Source organism: Eublepharis macularius, chromosome 1 (genome assembly GCF_028583425.1).
Source record: "Eublepharis macularius isolate TG4126 chromosome 1, MPM_Emac_v1.0, whole genome shotgun sequence".
NCBI lineage: Eukaryota > Metazoa > Chordata > Lepidosauria > Squamata > Eublepharidae > Eublepharis > Eublepharis macularius.
The window spans coordinates 85,648,539-85,675,862 of record NC_072790.1 but is presented as its reverse complement, the minus strand read 5'-3'; the positions used below and the strand labels follow the sequence as shown (position 1 = coordinate 85,675,862).

At 41.5% G+C, this 27,324-nt stretch overlaps 1 long non-coding RNA gene across 1 annotated transcript; it reads left to right on the top strand.

Moving 5' to 3' along the window:
- The first annotated feature begins 7,430 nt into the window (after positions 1 to 7,430).
- On the top strand, positions 7,431 to 27,055 carry LOC129326141 (uncharacterized). Its single transcript, XR_008596691.1, has 3 exons — positions 7,431 to 7,720; positions 14,518 to 14,670; positions 26,924 to 27,055. It is a non-coding gene; the product is annotated as an uncharacterized LOC129326141 (long non-coding RNA).
- The last annotated feature ends 269 nt before the right edge of the window (positions 27,056 to 27,324 follow it).

Here is a 27,324-nt window from a genome sequence, read left to right as displayed (position 1 = left end):
TATAAGTTCTGCTTCATGAAATTATAAAATAATGTTCCAAGTGATTTGCAGTTTCAAATAATGTAAAAAAAAGAGAGAGAAAAATGAAGGGCTTGTGAAAAATTGGTTTACAAATTATTACGTATTTAGTTGAGGTATAAAATAGAAATATAAAAAATGCCTATTTAATATTTATTGTCTCATTTCCAAAAAAAAGTGGTGTTTTTTTTTAAAGTGTCATTTTTGAAGCCTATGAGGCTGCAATTAGAAAAAAAAATAGGGTTGTCTTGAGAAACTAAATTTCAATAGCAGCACCTGCATCTGACAGGTATCTGGTATGTCTGGATGAGCTTTTGAATAACCTTTAATACTAAAACCAGCTTCAGAACACTTTTTTTTAAAAAAGCTGTAAAGTGATACTGACTGACAAATAAAGTGAATGGGTTACATGCCGGGCATGATCATTCCTGTATTCTGTCCTTTTTCTTTGACCTTATCAAGTTCTTGGCTGCTTGTGTGGGTGGCAAATCTCAGACTCCAGATTAAACTGAAATGCGGAGGATGGTAAGTCAACAGAAGACTTTATCTCAAAACATGCACCCGGCATTCAAGTACAGGATATGAAAGTTAACAGTAGGGAGCTGAATTAAAGCCAATGCTATGTTCAGTGTGCTTTTTTAAAAAAATCCTCATCTCCAGACATTAGGCAGCTTTTTATCTTCTTATGCCAACTCTACCAGAGAACTTCAAGTTTCATGCAGATTTTGATAATACGGAAACAAACAATGGCTAGCATAGATGGATATAATCAAGGAGGGACACACATATTGCAGGCAAGTAAAAAAATGTGAACTACTTTTGGCTCTTTTATTTTAACAACTATCTAAATAAGATAGATATTATTTTTTGCATGTTTCAAGCCTTGCACTTACTGCCAAATTCTAATGTGCAAGGGATTTAGGTGAAATTGTATGACACTGAAAAAATGTCCATTGCCACATCAGTGAAAAAGTTTTTAACAATGAGCATTTCTCTGTTTCAGCTAAATACCTTCCCTCAAGAAAAAATTATGGTAAAGTCTCTACTAGACAGTGGAGCACTGATGTCAGTCATAGTAGATGGCCTGCATGATTAAAATGCAGGTCTTTCTCTAAGTCACATGACAAGAAATTAAACAGAAAATAATTATTCTAGAGGACTAATTTCAAGATTCATCTAGGAAATACACAGGATAAAGTGGGACTGGCTGAAATTCCTAAGTGATACCAGAACAAACTTAGCTTCTCTTGTTTCTCTAAAGGTCTTCACTTAAAGAATACCTCTGTGACATATGTCAAACCTTGTGCAAGAGAAATCCATTTTTTATTTTCCAAGGACAAGATAAGCCTGTCAGATGAAAGAAGGTATGATTCATATTCCTTTCTATCTGCCCTTACATAGGTACTTTTTACTCCATTTGAAATGTCTTGAGACTGAAAGGAAAGTCATTCCAGATCAGCATGAAATCATTGAATGGATTCAGAAGACACTTTGATTGTATTAAGACAATGGTGAATACTGCAAAGATATGTCCAAGCTTTTGCTCCAGTTCCCCTCTTTTCCTTTCAAAGATAGCTTACACCTTCAAAACCTGCAAAAAGTCTTTGTAATATAGAACAGAGCCTCCAAAAAACCCCAACCTCTAAGTCATGTTCTTTAACTTTTAAACAAAATGCATTCTTTTAATCTTTTTCTTTCAAACAGTTCATATTTCTTACAGAAAAGGCAAAATGGTTCATCTGTCAAGTAAATATTCTTATTAAGATATCAAGCACTAACAGAGTGAACTTAAATTATCCTTGAGTTGGGTCAAGAAGATAATGAAATTCACTTGTGCTGACAGAACAAGTGATACTGAATAGACTTTTTTAGGTGGCTAGCCATGCTGATCTGTAGTAGAAGACCAAAATTTGGTCCAGTAGCACCTTTAAAACTAGCTAGATTTCCAGGGTATGAAGCTCCTGCTTGGGACCTCTTATTCCAGGGAAAAAGCCATTATAGTTGATCCTGCTAACCACTCAAGTATGCTAGGGATGTACTGGAGGGTGTACTTTGGACTGTTCCAGGCATACCATGAAGATCAATAGATGACCCTGGGTTAGTCATTCTCTCTCAGCCTAACCTACCACATGGAGTTATAGAAAGAAAGAAAAATGAGAGAGAGAACTTTAGATGTGTATACCTATAGAGAGAAAGGGTGGGATATAAGTTGATGGATATGAATGATCCCTGACTTGTATACCCTCGCCCCTTTATCATGCTCACAGTTTGAACCAACTACTTCCAATATATGTCATCTTTAGTTTTATTACATCTGAACAGCAAATTTGTTTGTATTTATCCTGGTTGCTGTTTATCCTGTAAACCATGGTTTCAAAATGGTTTTTAGGACCTCTTTGCAGAGTATGGATGACACAGGTGGGTCCAAGGAACCCTCTCTTTGTCCTTTGCAACAGTCAGATATGAGTTGCAAGTTGTTCTCAGTTCCCATGTCTGTAGTGCCCAATTCCAGTTGTAACTGTGGCATGCATGGAGAATAGGAAGGCTTGAACAGCATTGGTTCAGCTCACATTCTGTTTACCACTTGCAAACAAGGAAATGATTTTTTAAAAGTTTAATTCAACTAGTTGTCGACTTGTTCATGGCTGTCGGCAGGCTGCTTCCCTCTGTTCCTTCCTAACAATGCAGTATGGCAGAACTGGGTTTTCCAGTGACCATGTATTTCCATGATTACTGATGTCCCCTCTTTCCCATTACAACTCCGCAATGGAAAGAACTAAAGACTGACTAAAAAAAAAACCCTGGAACTTCAGCAATTATGACAATACCTTGTTAGAATATTAAATTGCAATACAGCATTTATCAATTATTTTAAAAATCTCCAAAAGCCTTCTGGTAGAATAGTAGGTGAAAAATGCAGGGAAAATGGCAGTTCACTATGTTGGAAGCTGTCATAGACAAACTGGACCTGATTTTTTTTTAAAAAAAATCCTGATTTTCTGCATTTGTCCATGTAGTCCTTATCTAATGTCTTCCAGTCTGCTTGCATTAACAGCACTTTGCACTTGTCCAGTTTAAGGGGGGGGGACTGATTCATTCAGTAGTCATCCAAGTAATTCACTGTCAATTGATCATACTGGGTGATCCACGCACATTTGATCACATTAAACTAGGGTAAATTCAATTGTTGAGCAAGTTTGACACAAAATTCATGGCATCTTGAATGTAAAATGGGCTTAAGCTGTCCCCCTGTACCATTTTTTGAAACTGAAATTGTCCCCAGTAAAGAAGAATTTAGGGCAAACACAATCTGTGATATTCCAGTTCGGATATAATCATAATCTCTGATTTAATGTTAAATAGGAAGTAACTAAATTATCTCTGCTAGATCATAGCAAACATTTCCAGGTTTGTTGAAGCAGAATGTTGATTGTTAACACAGAGAGAGAGAGAGAGAGAGGGAGAGGGAGAGGGAGAGAGACTGATTATGTCAAATGACCTTCCAGGGGGAATGAACTCAGCAAAAAAAAATATTAATAAACACATTCTTCCCCCAGCTATTCCTACATGGCACTTTGATTGTCCTAACCATGCCTGTACAATTTGTGACCCATCAAACTAAACATAGACCACCGGTAAAGTATGGCAGCCCACAATGCTCAGCAAAATTCCTCAGTTTATTCCAGACTGGGATTTCTGCTTTTCAAAACTGTTAGAATGTAAATTTACTATAACAATGTAAAAACAGACAGAGTTCTTTGGAAAAACAGGAAAACCTTGGAGAAACCCAACTATTATTTTACTAAGATGATTGCTCATTTAACATGTCATGAAACTATCTGCCTCCCACCAAAAACATTACAAATGCATTTTGTAAGAGAACCAAGTGCAGACTATTGCTTCATTTTGTGCCAGCAAAACGCCTTGAAAACCAGAGTTTATGTAGGGGTTAGCAGCAGTCAGTACATGAGGTGATGTAATTTCCATTGGTTTCAAGATAGCAGTACTATAACTGCAGGAAGCAGGAAGTGTGTCTATTTTTTTAATGTCCTGCACAGATACAGAGCAATTTTAAATGCTACTGAAAATCAATTACCATATTCTCTTCTCATCTCACTTATTAAATAAAACCACAAACCTCTGTGATAGCAGGGCACACGGAATACACAAGGAAAGAATAGGCGTTGTCTTTGTTACACAAAAGTTGTATCATAAATGGTATGTTGAAAGTATGACGTGTCAGCAGGGATGCATTCTCCATCAAATTATCTTTTATCTTATGGAAGGTAGAGGCTCTCCCCATACGTCCATATAAAACATTTACTGTACCTTTGCCATTTCTTTGTGTTCCATTGCATTTGGGAGAGTTGCAAGCAACAAGTGAATAGAGGCTTGTTGTAAATAAAAGATTATAGACTTTATTGCAATTTTATAAGCTAGCATGGTGTTTGTGTGCATGTAAAGGCACGCAGCCACTGGCAACTCCTAGAGGCATATGGCCAGCAAACCTTCAGACAAATGCCTATGGGATATTTGTTAGTCTTGAGAAATGCATCTTAAACTTTTATTGTTGGGAAATGTAGTATGTTACTTGCCCCTTCTGAAGCAAGGCTAGACCTTATGGCCATAGAGCAAACTGCACAAACACATCCTCTGTTTGTAAAATGGAAGTCCCCATGGTCAGAAGAACTACAAATTCTGTTAGGAAGACATAGGGTAGAACAGCATCCAAAAGAGAAACACCTACACTGATTGTTCAACAAGGTATTGTGTCTTGGAGTGACAAAGGAAAGAATACCTTTCTGTGATTCTGAAAACAGGAATGGCTTTTCCCCAGCATTTTGTTTTACCCATGCTTTTAACAAAGCTGTTTTTACAGACTGGTTCTTACTTGTGGATAGTTTTTATGGATATCATTTGAAGCTGCTGAATGTTGTTTTATGCTGTTTTTAATGACAATTTAATCTGTTTCAAAACTAGCTTTTGGTATAGATATGTTGAGTCTATAAATTTGCAAAGATTGTGGCAGATTGTTGTTAATGGTTATTTTATAAGAAAGACAATCATGTAGGGCAAGGGCGGGGAATAAGCACCCACACGACAAGATTACTAATACTAATCACCATTCCAAATTGACTATTTCCTAAAAGACTCAATGCTGAATCTTCCCTATGATATACCACAGTGTGCAACAGTCATGTAAATTCTGAAGACTACTAGGAAAATGGACCTCTTGCATGAGTATTTCCTAGAAATGTGCACTTTGTTTTCAGTTTTGGTTAGCTTCTGCTTTCCACAGTATATTTATTTTCATTGTATTTGTTATTAATCTATTGGCCTTCACAATTACTAGGGGAAAGAGAAATGTGATTTCTTTAAAAGAATTACATGAGCTGCTTTCATTGAGATTATCACATATACAGTTAAATCACAGGTAGAAATGGGAGGATCAAAATCTGGACGAAAACAGCATATCCTTACTATAGTCAACACACATGCACATACACACACATATATCCAAGATAATTGGATAATTAGATATGTATGCATGTACATTCATATATATCCAAGATAATTTCTCCTTTGGAACTTGACAATCAGATTTGCATGCTATTCTTTTTACCTGTCTTTTACTGAGGTCATTAAAAAAGGAAATAATGATTTTTGGATTCAATGAGAAAGAAATGCTTCTTTCTTCTGCTAACTAATTCATGCTGGCATTGTTTAAGCCTGCTTTAAAATGTGAGGGCTTTAGTGAAAAAATCTCCATCAGGCACAAAACAGGGACTCAGTTCTGAAATGTACTCATTCAAAAAGACAGCAACAGAAGTCTCCTGGAAATCCAGCCAAGCAACTGTTGCTGGAAACCTTCTGGGAACTCCACGTATCTTTTCAGTGATTCTCAGAAGAAATGTATGAGGCAAAGTCCAGCTGAATTTTGTTAAAAAGAAGCAGGAGAAAGAATCACTAAAATAGGATTAATGTGCTGTTTTATCTTGTATGTTATTGAGCTGGCAAATGTGCCTAGGATTAGAGCAAAATGATTTTTCCTTGCCAGAACAACTCCAGGGTGTCATATTGGCATTACATGTCCAGGGCACCATGACAGTACAGCAGTGGAAATTAGTTTTTCTATGGGAACAGTCGCCAACACTAAGTATTCCATTAAATTATATGAGATCACGGCAGGCAAATGAGGGGATGGGGTTAAATTTGGAGTACCCTAAATACAGTCTGGCCATTAGGGAACCAGATACCTAGATTCAGTCCTAAAATGTATATCTGACCCCAGGGAGCATGCACTCTCTGGTTTACATAGTGACCTCTTGAATTCATTTTAATTGGTGGAAATCCTCTCGTGCACACAGGAATGTCCGGCCACAATCTCCTTTGTCAACTAAAAAGAATTAAAAAATCATTTGAGGCAGAAAGGGGATGTTATATGTTAAATCAAAGGCTGGATTCAGTTAAGGTAGTTACTTTTACTATAGGATAGAAATTGATAAATTAGGATAGTAGGATGGGTTTCTTGTGTTTGGGTGTAACTGAAGCTTTGCTGATACAAGTCACTATGGGCATTCTTGTAGATATGTGTATCAATCTCGCTGGTGGCATATATGTGTGGAAGCAGCTAGGGGCATTCATATGTAAACTGTAGAAAACAGCTGTTTAATAATCAGGCTAGATATAACTACCCTCTATTAGCTTTTCCTTTTCACTGATGTTATTGTTGATAACCAGTCCTGCCTTTCTATATACGTACCTTTCAGGCCTACAGAGTGAGGTAAGTCATGTGATTTTTTGTCATATTATACCTGAATTGGGCAGAGTGAGAATGGGTCAAAGTGAATCTTTGCCTGAGTGCCCATGGTGGCTCTTGGCAGACCAGACTGGAGTTCTTGTTTAACAAATAGTTATGATGATGTGATAAACCTTGTATACGACATCAGTAATGCCGGTGGATGCCATTTAATTGATACTCCAAATATTTTATGTTTCAAGTTATGGAAAATATCCATCTATTTATATCACGTTACTTTATTCTTTTTTGCTTTTATACAGCTGAAAAGAAAGGGGGGAGACACTTGTCACAGTGCTGCTCTAAAATTTTCAAATAGCTGACTTCCAACTGTGACAAGCTTAGCACAGCTATTAGTCTGGCTGGTGGAAGGTTCTCTTTTTGACTCACTTACTAAACCAGCTTTCAAAACTCCCCATGGGTTCTAGTTCAAGGACTGGCTGAGTGAACAAACAGCAAGTTCAGTTACCAGATTTAATCTGTCCGATGCAAACAGCTGTCATATCCATCTGCGGGACATTCTCAAAGGGTGCAAACATCAGAACTCCCAAGATTCCTCATGAAACTCGCTTGTATTCCCCAAAATGCAAGAGGACTGCGCAATGAAGGAAAGTGGCTGGCAATATGGAGAAATGTTTGCATATCTAAATAGATACAAATGCAAATTAAAAAGTCAGCTGTGTCTAGTGTCACCAGGATTGTGATGTACCTTCCACAAGGACATTTGTTGTCACTCTTTCTTTGATCAACCCCAACATTTCAGTAACAGAGACAACCAAGTTGTCACTGAACTAGACTTTACGTGGTGCAGAAATTAAAATTTATCCACTGTATCATTTCCCTCAGATCATTCACTGCCTGCTGAACTTTGAAACCCCTCTCCGTGGTGCTTCTGCTGCATGAGTGAGTTTCCTCTTTTTAAGTTTTACAATGTATATATTTGTACACATTGACATTCATCTAGAAAGTTGAACTCGAACAAATATTTACTTAACCCCTGTGTCTTCAAATACCAGAGGTTTAAGGGAACTTGCTAAACTGTATCCTTAATGTTTTCTTCCATAGCCTGAAACTACTGCAGAAGCTATAAACAAAGAATGGATAAATCTAAACTCTAAAGGATGATCCAATGTTCTGATGCTTTTCCTATGCACAAATAGGGGCTGTCCCATTTACTTTCATATCAGGAAACAGTGCAATCTTTTTTGTGCATCTACAGTTTGCCATTAAAATGAATGAGACTGCTATTGTTTGCGTAAAACTCTGTATGTTTGCAATAGCCCCTGTCCTAGTTGCAGTGGAGACTCTGGCCTCAATTCATAGCTTGTTTACTCTGAAATAATTCACAGGTCACTTTAGCAAAATGATTTGTCTTACTGCAATACTTAGTTATGGAATTATAGTCACAAACCCTTTCTTTTGCTATAAAAAAGTGGTGGCATTGGAGACAGTCTACAGAGATGCTTGTAGTGGAAGGAAGGCCACCACCACATGGTTTGTGAACAGGTTCACACAATGTACACACAATTTATGAAAGTGGAAAGGTTTGTCATGTCCTGCACAGCCACAAATGTTTTCCCTTGAACACTTCAATTACTGTATGGTGACAGGAATTAAGCCTACCACCATCAGGCCTAATTAGATCAAACCCAATAAAACAACACATCTCTCTGAATAGCTAGCGTCTCTGGAATAGCTACATTCCCTCTGCACCCCTAATTTTGGAGTGGAGGGGATGTAGCTGTTCCAGTTCCTTATTCACATCTCTTCCCAATACAAGCTTCTGGGAGGCAGCCCAAATAGGAGCTCTTTGCTCCAGAACCAGTCTTTGGATTGGCACCAGGGCATGTCTTCTTGTAGGGGACAGTCTCTGGAGTGTGGGGCTATGTGATTCAGGGTGAGCCAAAAATTGAACATGGAGGTATATGCACCTCCAAACCTTATTTTGTGGTACAGATCTTTTCAGTTTTCTTCCATATTGTGTTTGGATTTGCAAATAAGGAACTAGGAACTGTGAATAAAGAACTGGGAACCAACATCAGCTTTATCAGTACTTAGAGTCCCATCAGTTACAGCCTAAGTACATTGAAGTCAATGGACTTGAAAGCATATAATTGCTTTGGCACCATCAGTCTACTAACTCTGCTTCGTAAGAAATAAGTTCCAGTGAACTCAATGGGACTAACTTCTAAAGAAGAAAAATTGTTCATAGGTGATTTGACATTATTGATTGATGCATATTTAATTTTCTGAATAGCTGAATAGTTAATTATTTAAAATACAAGAAGGTATATATGGATCGTGAGGAGGGGAAAGGAGTCTTCTATCCATTGAGTCCTTGATGGATTGGGAGCCATACCACTTAAATTGGATGTGGATGCCTATCTTGGCATGAAACAGCCAATTCCATTCATCATTCTCCATTATATCAATAATAGTTAAGATCTGTCAAAAAGTAACCTCAGATAATCTTCATTCTCCAGGAAATTGTGACTTGTGTAAAAGGGGTCCATTTGATTGCAATGCTTGTCTGTAGGAATGGGCTTCAAAGGATCACTATAAGTATGCAATTAACCTTTGTTTTTAGGGTTTCAGCTCAACTGTCATCTCAGTTATAATCCTTATTTCCAACCAGGGGTGCTTGAACACCAGCCGGTTCAGCTTGCTTCCTGTTTGCCAGTGGCGATCAGGCAGTTAATTAATCCAAGGGTTTTTTTGCAGCCATTTTGTGTATTCACAGCAACAGGCTAATTGAATATATCAGAAATGGACTCCCAGTTGATGGGAGAGGGGTCTGCTGGAAGTGGGCTTCTGAAATCCTGCTGGAGAATTTTACTCTGTACCCAGCAAATTTTTGAGGGGGAAGGGTGGTGGGAATCAGAAGCCAAGTGCCAATTTGTCACTTGGAAATTGGGTTAATCTAACCTCTAGCCCTGGCAAGTTTACTGCCTCCTAGACTTAGAGATGTAAAAATTTTAGTTGGGGATAAAGGGATGATCAGAAGCCCAGCTGATTCCCCTTCTCATTTCCCTACCCCTTGGGCTTGGGCTGTAGAGAAAAGTTTGTTCCTGTTCTCTGCAGCCCACGCGGGGAAGAAAGAAATAATTTGCTTCTCTTCTCCACCCCCCTCCCAGCTGTCTGCTTGGGCTGCAGAGAAAAGGAGACACAATATATTTCTCCTCTTCCTTCTATCCCTACTGAGCTTGAATTCAATGTGTGTGAATTGGTTTCTGGTCAACAGCGTCAAACTTGTTTGGCAACTATATTGTCGAAGGCTTTCACGGCCGGAGAACGATGGTTGTTGTGGGTTTTCCGGGCTGTATTGCCGTGGTCTTGGCATTGTAGTTCCTGATGTTTTGCCGGCAGCTGTGGCTGGCATCTTCAGAGGTGTAGCACCAAAAGACAGAGATCTCTCTGTGACTCTCTGTGACTCTCAGTGACTGTGACACTGAGAGATCTCTGTCTTTTGGTGCTACACCTCTGAAGATGCCAGCCACAGCTGCTGGCGAAACGTCAGGAACCACAATGCCAAGACCACGGCAATACAGCCCGGAATATCCACAACAACCATTGTTTGGCACCTGTTTGAATCTCTCAATGAAATCCAAACATACCTTGGACTGGCTCACAGTCTTACTGTGTGTCAAACAGGGCAAATTTGGCTGACAAACAGATTTGCTGAGAAATTTGTGGCATTCCTATTTACAACTCATTGATTGTAGTAGAAGTTCCTTCCATATAACTTGATTTAAGATTGCTGACTTTCCTTCTGATTCTATATGCATGGAGGATTTTATACATATGCGGTGGGGCTTATATAGCTGTTCAGGAACTAGGGATCTCAGTATCTCATCATAGATGGCTTCAAGAAAGCTGTAAAATATCGTAGTGCAATTGTGAAGAAGAGATTTTATTTATTTTCTTCATTTGTACTCCACCTTTCTTCCCAATGGGGACCAAAAGTAGCATAACATTGTTCTCTGAATTTTATCCTCACAACAATCCTGTGAGGTAGGCTAGGCTGAGTGCCTGTGACTGGTCCAAATACATCTAGCAAACTTCTATGACAGGGTGGGGATTTGAACCTGGGTCTTACAGATCCTAGTCCAGCATTCTAACCAATACACTATGCTGGCTCTCAATTAATTAATGAAGAATGAATCTCTATATAAACTGCAGGTGTCATGTGGAAGTATATGCTACTGACATCAGTGGTACAATTTACATAAGATACAAGATTATAGATATGTACAAAAAACTGTTAGTACAAATGCAATCATGGCTACGGAAGTCCTGGGAAATTAAAAAAAAACCTTATGTCTCCTTTAATAGATTTTTAAGGCATAACCTTTCATGTGTTAGAGCCCTACTCACTCAGTTATACAAAAAATTATGCCACAATAGATCTGTTAGTCTTAAGGTGCCCTTAAATTTCATTTTTGAAAGAGATCAACAAAGTTACACTTCTGGAATTCGTCATCATGGAAAATGGTAGCAGCTATTTTTATAAATATGATGGCTGGAAACCAGAAATCCCTTTTCATTAAAGTAATCACTGCCACAATTTTCTGTGCATACTTCCACTAATATTGCACTGCTCATGCCCAGCTGAGATAACATATTTTATTAACAACATCTAAGTAGGAGCCAATTAATTTAGCTAACACCAATTAATTTAGCTAAGTAGTGAATTGTTTAGTTAGTCTACCATTTTACCCCCTAACTATGGAGCTGGGTCTGCAATTTGACCTACTTAATAACTGATATGTACCTCCTGTTTTGGTAGCTCTGCAAAATTCCAAGTGTTTTAACTAGTTGGAATTATCTGCTGATGATTCATCTACTTATCTAGCTGAGACAATCATGTCTAAGTCAAAAGACACTGAAGGTGATTACAGAAAATCTTGTATTGCCAAATGGATTTCTAATTTGGTATTGTTAAACTACATGTTAACCAAACATTAGGTCATCTGTACATTCTGCATTTGTTTGCATTTCGGTTACAGACCTGAAAACCAAAGACGACACTGTCAAGCAAGAACTTTGCTGCTCATTATTTTTGGCTCACTTTACAAGATTTCTTTCCCATTCTCTCATCTGTCTTCCACCAATACAAATAAAAAGACAAGCTAATATTTATGTTCCACACACACACACACCCCAGATACTGACCAAACTGAAAAAAAGCCAACTGCCCCCATGCAGACAATTTATAGAGCTTAACAGATGTCCAAAACAGCTGACAGGACGTGAACATTTTTAACAGTAACAATGTAACAACAAGTGGAGCAGAATTTTTCCCTGCTGCAGTCTATGCTCAGCCAGTGAGATCAGGGAGTTAACAGCAAAAGTGGCGCATATATTTAAACTTTGTGCTAAGGGTCATGTAAACATTCCTTTCCCAGACACTCAGCTAAGAATGTAAAATCTCCTGACCCTACTATGTCTTCCCTATAAGGTTTACCATAATGCCGTGACATAGCTACACTTTGTATCTGTCAAAGACAAAGGAAAAAGAGAAGGTATGCCATCTTGCCATTTAAGGAAACCAGTCTGCTTTTATCAGTGAAATCTCCCCTCATCTGAAAAGCTTTCTTTTGCTTCTTATTATCTCAACTATCTTTTAAATAAATTGCATGTTCTTATTCTTTATAATTCCAAGCTATTAAGTTTTTTTTATAAAAAACCCCTCTTCTTAACCTTAAATATATGAATTGTCATAACAGTTATGTGGGAGCAGACATCTCACAAGAATGGTAAAAAACCTTCTTGGAAAACAGAAAATTCAGCTGTAGCTTTGAATTGTCTGCCAATGCTGAAGGTAATATTTGGCTTTTTGATTGGGGATGGGGAATAAGGGAAATAGAAATTATGGTTTAAAATTCTAGTCATTGCTTTGTTGCGAAAGAGGTATGTCATTGTCAGGCACTTCATCTGTCAAGCTGTAGTCTTGCTGTAGACAGCAATGGACCTCTGGGAGATTTCATACTGTACGGATGTGTGTGTTTTTGTCCCTCCTCTCCTTTTCCATGGTGCAGCAGGTGTGAAGTCATCATTACAATTCTATTAGCTCAGCCATGGCAATAAAGATATGCTATTGTCACCCAATTGCATGTTAGTGAGAAAGCCAGTGGTTTCAGCTTTGCCCTTTCCCCAGACAGGCAGCATGTCCCACCAGGTCTCTTTTAGAAGAGACCACAAAAAATGAAGACATCAAACACTCAGCTGGATTCCAACCACATTCCACTCCTCTATCCTCACAGACTGGACCTGAAAAGCAAGTCCTCTCTTATTTCAGTCCTTAACAAATGCTGAACAATGGGGTGGCTGTTGGCAAAGCTCTTTTCTCCCCCCCCCCCTCCTAAGAGCTATATGCATTATCTCAGGAATCTCCATTCATATTAAGATAATGCACAGTCACTCTTTCCTTGTTTAGATTACAGCTCAGTCTAGCCTCAATCACCTCTCATTTTCTTTTCTTGTCTGATAATCCGAGGCTTTACCTACTGAGCTACCCCAGAACTAAACAGGCTAAATAGAAAGATAATTGCAGTAAAATGAAGCGCAGCAAAGCCCTAGACACAGACGCCTTGTCTTTTTCTTCCTGATGCTAAGCTATAGATTTAGGTGGAAGGACCTTCACAGAAAGCATCTTTGAAAACAAGTCTGGATCCAGGAAGGCTTTTTTTTTTTTTGGTTAGGCTGTTAATAAAAGCTTTATCAAGATTATACTGTTCCCCATTCTAGACCAGAATATTGCTGCCACTCTTTTTTAAAAAGCTAACTGCTTCATAATAAATTCTAACAAACTAGCTTAACTAGGAAGGATTCAGACAGCTATTTATTTTGGATTGTGTAAGAAATGAGAATCCTAGGGTTTCCCAGGGAAAATGTAGAGGTGACTGTTGAATTTTATATAGTGGAGCACATGTGTGCATTTTTCTTGTGTGCATGTACATGCGTTTGGACTTAGCCCTCTTCCTTCTGCAGTTGTTTCTGATTTGGTAAACTGCATGATGATCCCAAGAATCTTCATGGAACTTTACTGGAAAGTAAATACCTTTGAACTGCCCAGTAACCACATCCATATTCTGTGGCTGAGGAAAGCAGAAACCCAGGTCTAAGACAAAAGCCTTTTTGAAACTAATGAGAACAAAAAAAAAATGTTGCAACATGCTTGATAAACAAAGAAATTTGTTTTTCACTCAAATCCTCTTTATTTCCTTGACAACTGTTTCAGACCTGCACAAATAGACCATCAAATGGCGCAAATATGATTTACATCTGCACATTTTGTGTAGAATTGCTTTTTAGAAGACTGCCTGGCAAAGTCAGTAGAATTCGATTGTCAGTGTATGACAAACTCTTGAGCACCATGATTTGAGTTAGACAGGTTCATGAAACTGTACAATAAAGTTACTTAAACACTGGTCCAAAGGGGTGGAATTGGTTTTCTGAACTAATCCCTAGTGTGAACTAAAATTTTTGAAACTCAGCTTAGTACCTGTGGAACTCAAGCACCAAATAATCATAACAACAACTTCAGCTGTGACATTTTAGTTCACTTCAGGGTTTACATGCGAGTCCCAACAAGATTTCATGTTTAACAATTAAATGTCAAGGAAACCCAGGGCATTTCATTGCAATCAGGTCTGCTAAGATGCCTATTAATGGTATTGTCCAATATTTGTGCTAGATAGATCTTGCCAGATCTCAGAAGCTAAGCAGAATCGGCCCTGGTTAGTTCTTGGATGGAAGACCACCAAGGAAGTACTGGGTCATGATGCAGAAGGAGACAATGACATACCACCTCTGAATCCGTCTTGCCTTGAAAATCCTATGTGATGATCACTGTAAGTCAGCTGTGACTTAAAATTACTTTACACATGCACTTACTTAAAGGGAATAACTTAAGGAAGTTGTTATTTATTAAGATAAATAGGTCATAAATAAGTAAACGTCTGAACCTAAAAATAACTTGTTCTTGTTCCACTTACATGATCTTGACACAAACAACTCGTAAACTCTGTAGCACATAGAGCCTTATGAGCACGGTAGCATTAGATAAGTTTTGCTTGGTTAAGAGGAAATCACTGGTTTTGTTTGTGAGTTATGTGCTGTCATGTCACTTCCAATTTATAGTGCCCCTATAAATTAATGGCCTCCAAAACATCCTATCACTGACAGTCTTGCCCAGATCTTGCAAACTGAAGGCTGTAGCTTCCTTTATTGAGTCAATCCATCTCATGCTGGGTCTTCCTTCCTCAACATACGGCATCCCCACAAAGAAACAAAGTCTGATTATAACCCTACTTCGATGTCATACTGATGCAAACTTCTAAAATTAGTGATGCTTCTTGCAAATGTGTTCCCTGTAATGGGGTGGAGGTCAGAAGGCCAGTAAAATCAATGCTGTTTATACAGATCTCTCCATTCCCGTCTCAGAAGTAGAATCAATATTTTTATAAGTTTGTTAATAATTTGTTCTGGCTTAGAAGCAAATTTCATGCAGCAATTACTTAAGGAAGGGAAAAAAAGGTTTTGTTACATTAGCCAAAACATTAACAGTTGGCATTCCTAAAAATATCAACAAAGATCGATCATTTAAGTCTCTATGTATAACCCATTTCATGTTGAAATCAAGAATCAATAGGAGACCTAAAATGCAGCCTTAGGACAGAATTCAGAACAGACTTGGGTGTGTTTAAGCCATATTGATTGCAATGGGATTTAGAAGCAGGCAATTATGCATTTGATTGAATCTTAGAATTGATATGGGGTAAAAAAAATTTTTTTTTAAGGTAAGCTCTAATTTTACTCTAAAAATGAAAATATACATATATAAACAACTGACTGCAAATGGAAATACTTCCTTGTCATATGAACAGTGGAGAAAATGAGAAGATTACTAGAAGGAATTTACTGCAAATCATTGCCCAGATAGTACAGCAGAAAGAATGCAGTGTACTTCAATATCTGACGTGATTAGTAAATAACTTCAGCAGAGTTTATCTGTTGCAGTTTTCTATCATTTACCTATTTATAAACATGTGTGCTGCAGCTGTAGACTTTTGCTTTTCTTCTAACTTCCCTTGAAACTCAACCAGCCAACAACAATAACTCTCTCAAGTGGATAAAAGGCTGTTGCAAGTCATTGCTTCTAGCATTTATATGTAACATAAAGACAAACACGTATATCAAATTATTAGTAAAATTATTATTAGGATTACCCTTGCACACCATGGACATCTGCCTGAGAAGTATGGAAGAGAAATTAGAAATAGACATACAGCTTTCAAGGGGACATGACTATGCACAGGGCTGCAATTGCCATCACAGTTGGAATGAAGAGGCAGACACATAAGTTGGGAACTAACGGGCTGCTTTATTAACATAACAGCAAACATATTAACTGACACAGCAAGGGCCTAAACTAGCAGTACAGGTCGGGCCCTGGGGTCACTCCTGGACCACCACCCCAACCTGTCTGGGTGAGTCACCCACTGCCCTGGGTGCAAGCCATCCATTGAATGGCTGGGACCCAGCCTGGCCAGGCTAAGTGGTTCACCCCTTTAAAGCTTCCCCACCCAGCCGTAAAGCTGTGGGGGGAGACTGGCCTGTCCAGGGGTTCCCCACCATGGCATCTGTCCCTGCAACTGGGCTGTAAAGCAGCCAGCCACTCCTGACAGACCCCAGTTGCCCCACCAATGGGGATGTGCCAAGGTTGCTCAACTGCCTGCTCCTTTCCCCCTAGCTTTTTACCTGTCCCCACAGGGAGTCGACCCACCAAGCCAATTACCTCCCCAAACTAACAGTGCAAGGTAGGTGAAAAGCTACAGGCTAATTCAGGAAGGAGAAAACATTCCTACCTGGCCCCAACAAAAGGAGACCAGCTACTCCTGCACTGAAATAGGGTGAGGTGGGTGGGCCAAGCATGAGGTGCGACTGGGCTGTCGGGGGGCAGAGCAGCCTGAAAGGTCTGCAGGCTCCACCCCCCAACACATATCCTGATACCTGAGAAGTGCCTGTCTGCCTCCATCCTGCCGCACAGGCAAATCATGGCACCCGGCTGAAGGGCGGCTGTTGCCACCCGTCGGGAGTGCCGAATTACTGTCTCAAGCAATAATATTGGTAGCTTGAACATTACTGAAGTCCAAAGTCAATGAAAAATCCACCGCCTTTCTACATTATTCTGATTGAAAAATACGATTACTATTTCATAATATGATTACTATTTCATAAGATATCCCTGTGATATTATGAAACAGTAGAAAAGAGGGTCACTCTGGACCAGAGCCCTTCTTATGCCTAAGTGCGCTTATTGCTTGAGCATGCAGATGGACTTCTGCTTCTGTGCAGAAAGATATGCTGATCCTAATGAAATGTCTAGAAATCAAATGTAGCCCATGGATCTCTCTCTCTGTGTGTAGGTGTCCAGTGATGAGAGCGTATAGCTAGATTGTGATGAATGCTTATAAGTAAATTAGCTAGATTATTTCAATTATATGAAGTGTATTTCATAGCATGAACCCTTTTGCACCCAAGGAGTGCAGGATATCTGAAGGGCCTCTTCCTTTCATGTGGATCTGCTTATTCACTGAGATCTTTTTCAGAGGTTCTACTGAGATCACATAATCAACCTACTACAGTGGTGAGGAGCTGACAGCCAGAGAGAGGCCGTTTTCAGTCATGTTGCTGCATCTTTGGTGCAATATACTTCCCTGAGAGGTCCACCTGACACTTTTACTGTTGGTATTTGATGCATTTGGGCCTTCTTATGAATATGCAAGCGTCCAGTGATCTGAATGGAACTTAGACCTACACCAACCCAAATGTTAGGAATTCCAAGAGGGGTTGCATGCTCAGAGTGCTGAACAGAAATTCAGGCAATATTTCATGTAGTAATCCAAGAGATCCAGAAAGTAAAGAATGTGGTGCAAGACTGAGAATTACAAAGAAGCAACCAGGGTACAAAGCTGAAGCCAATCTGCTCATGAGTTAAAAGACTGAGGGGCCACTCTTATTACGGGGATCAGAGAGGAAGGTTTAGTTTTGAGGAAGGAGGCAGGAGCATCTGAAGTAATCCTCTGAATTGGTTTGAAAGGAAAGAAAGAAGACAGGAAGGATTCAGGTAGAGATGAGGGGTTTTCTGGACAGGTTTTCAAAGTAGAATTTTCAAATGAGATTCAGAACACGAAAGATTTCAGTCAGGGTCATGAATCACTTGCTTTAGTTACAGGTTGAGACAACATCAAGTTCTTGTTAGCCTTGATGGAGACCAGAAAATATAGTATTTACTTTGATTGGACTGAAATATTTCAGACTGGTCGCCATGCCATCTCTCTAACTTGTCCATTTGTGCCAAGGCTGTGGCTAAAGTAGCTGAACTTTATATTCCATGATTAACATTCAGTCATGCGAATGTGATTTGCTCCTTTTTTTCTCATAGCTGATCTAATCTACTGTGACTTGTATATACTTCCTCTGACTGAGGCAAAGCCAAGAGTGAGCTAGACCTTTCTAAGACGGCGAAACAGGTGTGCTGATCCCAGACTGAGACCACAAAATGGAAGTCAAATAGTCATTACAACATTTGGTTAAAAAGACAAAGGAGCTTGATATTTAGAATAAATCCGTTAGGATAAGCCTTTTCTTTATTTTCAAACACTTCCATTTCCTCATTCTAATTAGGAAATTATAGAGGTTTAGATAGAGAACCTAGAATCTTATAGAAGCAATTTAGATCTGTCTTGCAGTTTACCTTGTAATACATGGAACGTAATAAATCTTGAAAGTTAACATATTTCAGTAATAATTACTGAATGGGACAGCATTACATAGATAACATCTGCTTTTAATTCCACACCAAGGGCAATTGCACCCAGATGTTCTACTCTGGATCATTGGATTCTTCACCATGGTCAAGGGAAAGCCATGGGAGAAGAAAGATAGTAGTTGATTGTATATGTTTTGATCCTTGGTTTGAATGTATATGTCATTTGTAGGGATGTGCGTTTCGGCATTCAGAATGCCGAAAGAATGCCGAAACAAAAGTGTTTCGGCTTCTTTCGGGGAATGCCGAAACGTTTCGGGGAATGCCGAAACGTTTTGGGTAGCCGAAAGAAAAAAGCCGAAACGTTTCGGGATTCTTTCGGCTTTCTTTCGGCTTTTCAATGGGAAAATGCCTCCGTCTTCCCGGACGTCTGGGGGAGGCATTTTCCCACCGAATAAGCCCAAAATTGGTGGGGACCTTCCTCTAACCCTTCTCTAACAACCACCCAAGTTTCAGACAGATTGAACTTTGGGGGGCCATGTTATGGCCCCCCAAAGCAGGTCCCCCCATCCTCCCATAAGAAAGCGAAGGAGCAGCATATTGTTAGCATGCTGCTACTCATCTTCTTCATTATTTCCTATGGGGAAAAAATGAAGAAGCAGGCTTCCTTTGCCAGGGGTGGCATTTTGCATGCAAAATGCCCCCTCACCCTCAGGGGCCCTTCTCCCACCCCTCCTCCCACCCCCCACCAAGGCTCAGCCTGCTCCCACTTGGGGGGGCCATTTCATGGCCTCCCCAAGTAGGTGCTCTAATCTCTACCACTGACAGCTGGGGGAGGCTTGTGTTGCCAGGGGTGGCATTTTGCATGCAAAATGCCCCCCAGCCCTCAGGGGCCCTTCTCCCACCCTTCCCCCCACCCCCCACCCAGGCTCAGACTGCTCCCACTTGGGGGGGCATTTCATGGCCTCCCCAAGTAGGTCCTCTCAGCCCCTAAAGTCCACCCCTTACAGCCCCACACAAACCCAATTCCCCCCCAGCTGCCACACACAGACCCAAATCCCCACATTAGCCCCTCACAGACCCAAATCCACCCCCACCTGCCCCACACCCATAACCCCAGGAACAGGCTGGCAAAGGTCAGCCCTCTCCCTTTGTTCCCTATGCTGGGAACTTCTAAACTCTCTTTCCCTGGGCAATTCTGCACAGCCCAGGGGTGCCACAATGGTGGGCACACTTCTGAGTGCCAGCTGGTCCCTGTGAAAGAGCACCTGAACCACAGACACCCTCCCTCAAATTCCCCCACCACCTACAGAGATGGCTGGCCAGCCAGCCCCATTGTTCCCTATGATGGGAACCAACTGCACAACAAAGAATAAAACAAGAACAACACAAAATAAAGTTTTTAAAAAATTATTTTCTCCCTTCCAAAGTACAAGTAGGCAAAGCATTATGACACATTACACCAGCAGTCCCCCACACAGAAAAATAACACAACTCACTTAACATCAGAGAATCACAAAGCATGATTCCTGTCAAAAACACTTTATTTCTCGAACAGCTTTAGGTTACACAGCAGGGGGGAACACCAAAGGGCATGGCAGCACTATCTTACACAAAAATAACACAACTCACTTAACATCAGAGAATCACAAAGCACAATTCCTGTCAAAAACACTTTATTTCTTGAACAGCTTTAGGCTACACAGCAGGGGGGGAACACCAAAGGGCATGGAAGCAGTATCTTACACAAAAATAACACAACTCACTTCACATTAAAGAATCACCCCAAAAAATTGCTGTCAAAAGCACTTTATTTCTGTAACTGCTTTAGGTTACACAGTAGGAAGGCACCACAGAGCAGGAAAGCAGTGTACTACACAAAAATAATACAACTCACTTCACATCAGAGAATCACACAAACACAATTGCTGTCAAAAACGGTGAAGTGGGTTGTATTATTTTTTGTAGTACATTGCTATCATGCCCTGTTGTGCCCTCCTACTGTGTAACCTAAAGCTGTTCAAGAAATAAAGTGTTTTTGACAGGAATTGTGCTTTTGTGATTCTCTGATGTTAAGTGAGTTGTGTTATTTTTGTGTAAGATAGTGCTGCCATGCCCTTTGGTGTTCCCCCCTGCTGTGTAACCTAAAGCTGTTCAAGAAATAAAGTGTTTTTGACAGGAATCATGCTTTGTGATTCTCTGATGTTAAGTGAGTTGTGTTATTTTTCTGTGTGGGGGACTGCTGGTGTAATGTGTCATAATGCTTTGCCTACTTGTACTTTGGAAGGGAGAAAATAATTTTTTAAAAACTTTATTTTGTGTTGTTCTTGTTTTATTCTTTGTTGTGCAGTTGGTTCCCATCATAGGGAACAATGGGGCTGGCTGGCCAGCCATCTCTGTAGGTGGTGGGGGAATTTGAGGGAGGGTGTCTGTGGTTCAGGTGCTCTTTCACAGGGACCAGCTGGCACTCAGAAGTGTGCCCACCATTGTGGCACCCCTGGGCTGTGCAGAATTGCCCAGGGAAAGAGAGTTTAGAAGTTCCCAGCATAGGGAACAAAGGGAGAGGGCTGACCTTTGCCAGCCTGTTCCTGGGGTTATGGGTGTGGGGCAGGTGGGGGTGGATTTGGGTCTGTGAGGGGCTAATGTGGGGATTTGGGTCTGTGTGTGGCAGCTGGGGGGGAATTGGGTTTGTGTGGGGCTGTAAGGGGTGGACTTTAGGGGCTGAGAGGACCTACTTGGGGAGGCCATGAAATGCCCCCCCAAGTGGGAGCAGTCTGAGCCTGGGTGGGGGGTGGGGGGAAGGGTGGGAGAAGGGCCCCTGAGGGCTGGGGGGCATTTTGCATGCAAAATGCCACCCCTGGCAACACAAGCCTCCCCCAGCTGTCAGTGGTAGAGATTAGAGCACCTACTTGGGGAGGCCATGAAATCCCCCCCCCAAGTGGGAGCAGGCTGAGCCTTGGTGGGGGGTGGGAGGAGGGGTGGGAGAAGGGCCCCTGAGGGTGAGGGGGCATTTTGCATGCAAAATGCCACCCCTGGCAAAGGAAGCCTGCTTCTTCATTTTTTCCCCATAGGAAATAATGAAGAAGATGAGTAGCAGCATGCTAACAATATGCTGCTCCTTCGCTTTCTTATGGGAGGATGGGGGGACCTGCTTTGGGGGGCCATAACATGGCCCCCCAAAGTTCAATCTGTCTGAAACTTGGGTGGTTGTTAGAGAAGGGTTAGAGGAAGGTCCCCACCAATTTTGGGCTTATTCGGTGGGAAAATGCCTCCCCCAGACGTCCGGGAAGACGGAGGCATTTTCCCATTGAAAAGCCGAAAGAAAGCCGAAAGAATCCCGAAACGTTTCGGCTTTTTTCTTTCGGCTACCCAAAACGTTTCGGCATTCCCCGAAACGTTTCGGCATTCCCCGAAAGAAGCCGAAACACTTTTGTTTCGGCATTCTTTCGGCATTCTGAATGCCGAAACGCACATCCCTACAAATGACATATACATTCAAACCAAGGATCAAAACATATACAATCAACTACTATCTTTCTTCTCCCATGGCTTTCCCTTGACCATGGTGAAGAATCCAATGATCCAGAGTAGAACATCTGGGTGCAATTGCCCTTGGTGTGGAATTAAAAGCAGATGTTATCTATGTAATGCTGTCCCATTCAGTAATTATTACTGAAATATGTTAACTTTCAAGATTTATTACGTTCCATGTATTACAAGGTAAACTGCAAGACAGATCTAAATTGCTTCTATAAGATTCTAGGTTCTCTATCTAAACCTCTATAATTTCCTAATTAGAATGAGGAAATGGAAGTGTTTGAAAATAAAGAAAAGGCTTATCCTAACGGATTTATTCTAAATATCAAGCTCCTTTGTCTTTTTAACCAAATGTTGTAATGACTATTTGACTTCCATTTTGTGGTCTCAGTCTGGGATCAGCACACCTGTTTCGCCGTCTTAGAAAGGTCTAGCTCACTCTTGGCTTTGCCTCAGTCAGAGGAAGTATATACAAGTCACAGTAGATTAGATCAGCTATGAGAAAAAAAGGAGCAAATCACATTCGCATGACTGAATGTTAATCATGGAATATAAAGTTCAGCTACTTTAGCCACAGCCTTGGCACAAATGGACAAGTTAGAGAGATGGCATGGCGACCAGTCTGAAATATTTCAGTCCAATCAAAGTAAATACTATATTTTCTGGTCTCCATCAAGGCTAACAAGAACTTGATGTTGTCTCAACCTGTAACTAAAGCAAGTGATTCATGACCCTGACTGAAATCTTTCGTGTTCTGAATCTCATTTGAAAATTCTACTTTGAAAACCTGTCCAGAAAACCCCTCATCTCTACCTGAATCCTTCCTGTCTTCTTTCTTTCCTTTCAAACCAATTCAGAGGATTACTTCAGATGCTCCTGCCTCCTTCCTCAAAACTAAACCTTCCTCTCTGATCCCCGTAATAAGAGTGGCCCCTCAGTCTTTTAACTCATGAGCAGATTGGCTTCAGCTTTGTACCCTGGTTGCTTCTTTGTAATTCTCAGTCTTGCACCACATTCTTTACTTTCTGGATCTCTTGGATTACTACATGAAATATTGCCTGAATTTCTGTTCAGCACTCTGAGCATGCAACCCCTCTTGGAATTCCTAACATTTGGGTTGGTGTAGGTCTAAGTTCCATTCAGATCACTGGACGCTTGCATATTCATAAGAAGGCCCAAATGCATCAAATACCAACAGTAAAAGTGTCAGGTGGACCTCTCAGGGAAGTATATTGCACCAAAGATGCAGCAACATGACTGAAAACGGCCTCTCTCTGGCTGTCAGCTCCTCACCACTGTAGTAGGTTGATTATGTGATCTCAGTAGAACCTCTGAAAAAGATCTCAGTGAATAAGCAGATCCACATGAAAGGAAGAGGCCCTTCAGATATCCTGCACTCCTTGGGTGCAAAAGGGTTCATGCTATGAAATACACTTCATATAATTGAAATAATCTAGCTAATTTACTTATAAGCATTCATCACAATCTAGCTATACGCTCTCATCACTGGACACCTACACACAGAGAGAGAGATCCATGGGCTACATTTGATTTCTAGACATTTCATTAGGATCAGCATATCTTTCTGCACAGAAGCAGAAGTCCATCTGCATGCTCAAGCAATAAGCGCACTTAGGCATAAGAAGGGCTCTGGTCCAGAGTGACCCTCTTTTCTACTGTTTCATAATATCACAGGGATATCTTATGAAATAGTAATCATATTATGAAATAGTAATCGTATTTTTCAATCAGAATAATGTAGAAAGGCGGTGGATTTTTCATTGACTTTGGACTTCAGTAATGTTCAAGCTACCAATATTATTGCTTGAGACAGTAATTCGGCACTCCCGACGGGTGGCAACAGCCGCCCTTCAGCCGGGTGCCATGATTTGCCTGTGCGGCAGGATGGAGGCAGACAGGCACTTCTCAGGTATCAGGATATGTGTTGGGGGGTGGAGCCTGCAGACCTTTCAGGCTGCTCTGCCCCCCGACAGCCCAGTCGCACCTCATGCTTGGCCCACCCACCTCACCCTATTTCAGTGCAGGAGTAGCTGGTCTCCTTTTGTTGGGGCCAGGTAGGAATGTTTTCTCCTTCCTGAATTAGCCTGTAGCTTTTCACCTACCTTGCACTGTTAGTTTGGGGAGGTAATTGGCTTGGTGGGTCGACTCCCTGTGGGGACAGGTAAAAAGCTAGGGGGAAAGGAGCAGGCAGTTGAGCAACCTTGGCACATCCCCATTGGTGGGGCAACTGGGGTCTGTCAGGAGTGGCTGGCTGCTTTACAGCCCAGTTGCAGGGACAGATGCCATGGTGGGGAACCCCTGGACAGGCCAGTCTCCCCCCACAGCTTTACGGCTGGGTGGGGAAGCTTTAAAGGGGTGAACCACTTAGCCTGGCCAGGCTGGGTCCCAGCCATTCAATGGATGGCTTGCACCCAGGGCAGTGGGTGACTCACCCAGACAGGTTGGGGTGGTGGTCCAGGAGTGACCCCAGGGCCCGACCTGTACTGCTAGTTTAGGCCCTTGCTGTGTCAGTTAATATGTTTGCTGTTATGTTAATAAAGCAGCCCGTTAGTTCCCAACTTATGTGTCTGCCTCTTCATTCCAACTGTGATGGCAATTGCAGCCCTGTGCATAGTCATGTCCCCTTGAAAGCTGTATGTCTATTTCTAATTTCTCTTCCATACTTCTCAGGCAGATGTCCATGGTGTGCAAGGGTAATCCTAATAATAATTTTACTAATAATTTGATATACGTGTTTGTCTTTATGTTACATATAAATGCTAGAAGCAATGACTTGCAACAGCCTTTTATCCACTTGAGAGAGTTATTGTTGTTGGCTGGTTGAGTTTCAAGGGAAGTTAGAAGAAAAGCAAAAGTCTACAGCTGCAGCACACATGTTTATAAATAGGTAAATGATAGAAAACTGCAACAGATAAACTCTGCTGAAGTTATTTACTAATCACGTCAGATATTGAAGTACACTGCATTCTTTCTGCTGTACTATCTGGGCAATGATTTGCAGTAAATTCCTTCTAGTAATGGGGCATTTTGGGGGGCATTTTGCATGCAAAATGCCACCCCTGGCAAGACAAGCCTCCCCCAGCTGTCAGTGGTAGAGATGAGAGCAGAGCACCTACTTGGGGAGGCCATGAAATGCCCCCCCCCCCAAGTGGGAGCAGGCTGAGCCTTGGTGGGGGGTGGGAGGAGGGGTGGGAGAAGGGCCCCAGAGGGTTGGGGGGCATTTTGCATGCAAAATGCCACCCCTGGCAACACAAGCCTCCCCCAGCTGTCAGTGGTAGAGATGAGAGCAGAGCACCTACTTGGGGAGGCCATGAAATGCCCCCCCCAAGTGGGAGCAGGCTGAGCCTTGGTGGGGGGTGGGAGGAGGGGTGGGAGAAGGGCCCCAGAGGGTTGGGGGGCATTTTGCATGCAAAATGCCACCCCTGGCAACACAAGCCTCCCCCAGCTGTCAGTGGTAGAGATTAGAGCACCTACTTGGGGAGGCCATGAAATGCCCCCCCCCAAGTGGGAGCAGGCTGAGCCTTGGTTGGGGGTGGGAGGAGGGGTGGGAGAAGGGCCCCAGAGGGTAAGGGGGCATTTTGCATGCAAAATGCCACCCCTGGCAACACAAGCCTCCCCCAGCTGTCAGTGGTAGAGATGAGAGCAGAGCACCTACTTGGGGAGGCCATGAAATGCCCCCCCAAGTGGGAGCAGGCTGAGCCTTGGTGGGGGGTGGGAGGAGGGGTGGGAGAAGGGCCCCAGAGGGTTGGGGGGCATTTTGCATGCAAAATGCCACCCCTGGCAACACAAGCCTCCCCCAGCTGTCAGTGGTAGAGATTAGAGCACCTACTTGGGGAGGCCATGAAATGCCCCCCCCCAAGTGGGAGCAGGCTGAGCCTTGGTGGGGGGTGGGAGGAGGGGTGGGAGAAGGGCCCCTGAGGGTAAGGGGGCATTTTGCATGCAAAATGCCACCCCTGGCAAAGGAAGCCTGCCTCTTCATTTTTTCCCCATAGGAAATAATGAAGAAAGATGAGCAGCAGCATGCTAACAATATGCTGCTCCTTCGCTTTCTTATGGGAGGATGGGGGGACCTGCTTTGGGGGGCCATAACATGGCCCCCCAAAGTTCAATCTGTCTGAAACTTGGGTGGTTGTTAGAGAAGGGTTAGTGGAAGGTCCCCACCAATTTTGGGCTTATTCGGTGGGAAAATGCCTCCTCCAGGCGTCCTGGAAGACGGAGGCATTTTCCCATAGAAAAAAAACGAAAAAATGCCGAAATAATGCCGAAAGAATCCCGAAAGCCGAAAGCCGAAAGAGATTCTTGTTTCGGCTTTCGGCTTTAACGATAGAGAATCTTCTTTCGGCTTTCTACTTTCGGCTATAGCCGAAAATTTTTGGCTTGCACATCCCTAGTCATTTGAAAATAATATAACTCAGGTTTGCCATGCAAATTGTAGCACATGGTGTTGTTAATTATTTTAGTATTCTTTTTGAGTGTAGATATGCTGCCAAGAATTTATCAGCAAACAGACAAAAGGGAATAGTTTTTCAAGGGCTATCATACACTGCCTTTCAAATCCAAGAGGAGAGAGCTGTGCTGAGGTATCTGGAACAATCTTTTTTATAGACTATGTCTGTATAAAGCTGAGGAAAATTCTTAGACCAGTATGTGGGTTGACATAATTGACAAATGGCATAAATAAATAGTGTATATTCTATTAAATAGTGTGCATAGTTCTGATTAATGCTGGTGGTGGCTCTTCTGAGCTTGACAGTAGCTTTTATGTCATATTTTAGTTCCCTGTGAGATAACTTTTTGCCTTAGAAGAGCGTATCTCCAGCTCCCATGCCATGAATTGAGAACTTGACTGGGGAGCGAACGGATGTTTTAACAGTAAATTGTGATGGAAACACAGTAAACTCTTGACCCTGGCAGTTCTTATCACAGGCAAGTGGAAAAAGTGTTTGATTTTTATAGTTGCAAGTAAGTTATCTGAGATCTCAGTGGTGCTGGAAAAGGAAATAGATACTAAAATTCTTTTGAAATTTTACTATGCAGGATTCTCCATCCCTATGTATAAGGTATCTCTAGAGTTTCTAAAAAAAAACCCAGTGATATATTGAAAAACGGAGACCAGAACTACATGCTACTGTCAATACAGATGGCATCCCTTTCGCCTTTTCTCAGTAATAGGTAG